Source organism: Benincasa hispida, chromosome 9, assembly GCF_027475165.1.
Source record: "Benincasa hispida cultivar pf3 chromosome 9, pf3_genome.v1.1, whole genome shotgun sequence".
NCBI lineage: Eukaryota > Viridiplantae > Streptophyta > Magnoliopsida > Cucurbitales > Cucurbitaceae > Benincasa > Benincasa hispida.
Window position 1 is genome coordinate 64,632,956 of NC_143486.1, and position 4,741 is coordinate 64,637,696.

At 35.5% G+C, this 4,741-nt stretch overlaps 1 pseudogene; it reads left to right on the forward strand.

The window, feature by feature from the left end:
* The first annotated feature begins 301 nt into the window (after positions 1 to 301).
* Positions 302 to 4,286, forward strand: LOC150034000 (uncharacterized; annotated as a pseudogene).
* Positions 4,287 to 4,741: the final 455 nt, after the last annotated feature.

A 4,741-nucleotide genomic window follows, 5' to 3' on the forward strand; every position in this document is an offset into this window, starting at 1 on the left:
TTCTCCATATCCGTGTTCCTGTCGTGCTCCTCAATTTCACAATACGTTATCAACACGAGCTCCTGTTGCTTTCATCTCTGAATGTAGATCCTAAAAGTAAGTCAATTTTTTTCCTCTTTATTATAATGAATAAATTAAATGTTATTTTGCATATTTAATACATATTAGATTTCTAATATAAATACAATATTTTGTGATAGTATTGTCATGCAAACCTTACAAAATTAGAATTCGCAGCCCTTGACATTAATGACAATAATTATTTGTCAGGGTACTCGATGCCGAAATTCACCTAGATGCTATGAACTTGGGAGAAACAATTAAAGAAGAAAATATGACATTGAGTCAGGACAAAGCAAAACCTATGATTTTCCTTTGTCATCATCTCCACGAGAGATTAAAAATAAAATATCTTACCATAAAAGATCCCTATATCTTGTGGAAAAATTTGAAAGAAAGGTATGATCATAAAAAAACAGTTATTCTTCCTAAAGCCCGTTATGAGTGGATGCAATTGAGTCTACAAGATTTTAAATCAGTAAATGATTGCAATTTCGCATTATTTAAAATCAGTTCAAAATTGTTGTTATGTGGAGAAAAAATTACTGATGCTGATATGTTAAAGAAGACATTTACTATATTTCATATCTCGAATATGCTCTTGTAGCAGCAATATCGAAAGAAAGGGTTTAAATAATATTCTGAACTAATGTCATGTCTTCTCATGGCCGAACAAAATAACGAGTTATTGATGAAGAACCACGAATCTCGATCAACTAGAACAACACCATTCCCTGACATGAATGATGTGAATGCAAATAATCATAGTCGAGGTCATGGTCGTGGTCGAGGTCATAACCGTGGTAGAGGAAGAAATAACTATTATTTTCATGGTGGTAGTTTTAATCATTTAAATTTCAAAAGAACTACACAAAATGATGACCGCAAAGGAAAAGTTCTACAAGATAAGAGTTCAAAGAGTGTTGAAAATAAATGCTTCCGATGCGAAATGACTAGACATTGGTAACTTACCTGTCATATGTCAAAACACTTAGTTAACCTCTATCAAGCCTCCCTGAAGGAAAAAGAGAAAAATATGAAAGCAAATTTTGCATTAGGATAATGACATATTTAACCCATCCCACATGACAAATTTGGATGTGGCAGACTTCTTTGAATTTTCTGAAGAGAAGATTGGCACAGTTGGTGGAACATCAAATGTTTCTTTTGACTTTGAGAATATCTAGACTTAATGTTTTTTTTTTTTTTTTTTTTTTTTTTTTTTTTTTTTTTTCTTTCTCATTTTTCTAGCTAACTTTTTGTATATTTTAAAATGTTGTTTTTCTCTATTGTAATTATTCTTTTAATGAAGAAACGTCGATAATTTTATATGTTTGGGGTGGTTTAAAAATGAGCAAAGAAGATTTATAGTGCTGTGTAAACAGTGCAACTACTCACACAATAAATTGTTACAAATAAAAAATATTTTTTCAAATGACAAAATGAAAGCAAAAAGTAAATGCAATAATCAAGTTTTGCAAACTTGATCACAGTTTGAAAGAGAAAATATTATTTTGCCTAGAGAACAAAATTTATAATCGATAATGCATTGTCCGAAAGTCAACCAAAGAGATATCCCAATACAACAAGGTGTTTCTAATGATTTAATATGCCAGAAGCGTGGTAGACCAGTGGGTTCCAAAGATAAAAATCCTCGAAAATGAAAAATAATTAATAGTAAAAAATACTTGGTCGAGGATGTAAATACCCATCAAGAAATCATCGACATGACTAGTGAGAAAAGTGAAATACCTAAAGATAATAATGAGATTTCAATAAACTATGTCATGACAGGTAAAAGATTGAATCGAACCAATGTAATTATTGAGAAAATTTTTGCGTATAATGTTGCTCTTGATATTATATCTGAAAATGAGGATCTTGAACCAAAATCTGTTGAAGAATGACAACATAGAAAAGATTGGCTTCAATGAAAAGAAGCAATCGAGGCAGAATTAAATTCACTTTCAAAACGACAGGTTTTTGGACCAGTAGTCCGAACAACGAGAAGGGTGTCTGATGAACTAATGTAGGTTGCATAAGGGTTTTTTAAAAATACCTGGTATTGATTATGGAGACATGATATTCTCCATGGAGGGATGTAATCACATTAAGTTGGCTTAATTATATATGAAAGTTTTGGATATAATATCTCATGAGGTAGTCATAACCATATTATATGGATCTCTTTATATGAGAAAGTCGCAGAAGGATTTTAAGGTACCTGAAACATTAATCAATTCATCCAAGGTATTTGATAACTTTGTAGAAATACAAGTTATTAATGCTGCCTTATTTCTAAAGATAATGCGGCCAAAAGAGAAGAATTGCGTTATTGTATGAAAATTAGTTCCGAAAATACAATAATTATAAATCCCCGCATTACACCCACTAACATCATTAAGAAGGAGAAGAGGATATTTCTACTCTGTTTTGTAGGAAACCAAGTTACCGCTTGCGATCAAGGCTCAACGAGAAACTAAACAACGCATCTCTGTTACATTGCGCCTGTCAATCAACAATGAAGAGATGATTAACGCAATGACGGCGCAATGCGACAATCGATCCCGAGCTTAATTTCAACCGCATGTGGTAATAAAAACAACACCGCATGCGAGAAACCAATCGAAAGATGCAGATGAGCAATGCAAATGCGGAGGATTGTGACACGTGTACAACTAACCGTTGTACATATTTGACGGTCTAATTGCATAACAGAAGGAATATTTATTCCTCCATCTTCGGAAATTCCATAACAAGAAGTGGGGTCCACAAGCCAAGAGTCAAAGCTTTTCACCTATAAATACCCCCATAGAATACAGAGAATATATACTTGATACGAGGACTAATTGATGCTAGATCATTGAGAGAGAGAGGCTGAGCTGAGTACTGATCGGAAGAAATCTGGGAAGAGAAGAGACAAGGCCGAGAGGTGAGTCTCAGTGCGATTCTGCCAGATCCCCGCCGTGAAGCTCTGTGCTTAGATCTCTGCTACCGGTTGAGCATGCCTGAGAGGGAAGCTCATCCGTCCACATGATCCATCCACGACGACAAGCAAATCTCTATCCAAATTGGCGCTAAGACGTTGGCGTTTATTTGTATTTGTTTCTAACTCTATTTCATCAATTTTATTTCATTCTCTTAATCTCTTCCTTCACAAATCAGTTATTGAATGTCTCGATCACTTTCATTTCCACTTTTCTGTCTATTTCCGCTCCTCCATTAATCGATTTCTTCATGAATTTTTCTTAATACCTTGGTAATTAATATGGATTAAATGAGTAACTTAATTTGTGCTAAAGAGATAAATGCATTTAGCTAAGGCATGCTAGATGGTATCTTTACCTGTGAGAGCAGAAGTCAAGATGTCATTCTGATCTGTCGAGAGAACATTAGAATAATGCATTAACTAAAGCAAGTAGTACTTCCAGAGATGGAAGCAACCTTGCATTCATTCCGTTCATCCCTGTTTCACCACAGAGATGTGGGAACGCAGCCAATCACCGAGAGGTGTACGCCAAGGGAAAAGAGGAACCGTACTTATATCTTGAACGCAATTAAGAAACTTGCGATGTTTGTATTAATTATCTTCTCTGTTTCTGCTTCACACATAAGACTTTTCACCGCATTACACGATCTTTGTATAATCTTCACAGTCACCCTTGACCTCAGTATCTTGTTTCATGAAACCTGTATCTTGTATCATCTTAGCTTAGATTTACTTTATCGCAATTTATTTTAATGCAATTTATGTTATTATCGCATTTTTACCGCTTTACTTTACTTTATCGCATGTTTAATTACTTGTACACAAACTCTTTTATAAATTGAAAAACCCCTGGCTACATATATCACAAACATAATGCAATAACCTCAAACAGTCCCTATGTTCGACCTCGGATCACACCGAGAAACATGCAGTGAAATTATACTTGGTTTCAATGCAAGGAAACTTGTGACAACGCACAGCATACTACAAAAACATTCATTAATAACGCATATCTAGAAGTATTATCACATATCATCGCATAAAATCTATGTCATCAAGTTTATGGCATGGACTTGCATCATGCTAAAAAAAAATACGCGTTACAAGTTTACAAGTTTATGCCGCCATTGTCAGAGAGTGGTTAACGGTTTATTGTTTGAGTGTGTTTGTGGTGTTTTACAGGACAGATCTCGTTGTACTGGCTGTTCAACGCAGAGAGCAGCTTGACGATCTATGAGTACTGGTGTTGAACCAGAATTTGAAGTTGACCCTGAGATCGAGCGTACCTTTCGCACACGGGCACGTCAGAATCGGATAAGGCGAAAGAAAGCATCGAGTATGGCAGATAATAACGACAATGCGATTCTCGTAGTAAATCAAGAGGTTGTTAGGCCAACGCAGGATCCTGTTTTCCTGGCTGTTGATCGCAACATCCTCATGAGGAATTATGCGGCACTCAACCTGTATGATTTTTCACCTGGGATTTCGAGGCCTATTGTCGAGGAGAACGCAAGGTTCGAAATAAAGTCGGTCATGCTACAAATGATCCAAAATGCAAGGCAATTTGGGGGTCTACAAGCTGAAAACCTGCATGCTTACTTGACCAGCTTTGTCGAAATGTACGACAACTTCTCACTACATGGCATTACCACGAAGAGTATTAGACTGTATTTGTTCCCTTACACCTTGAGG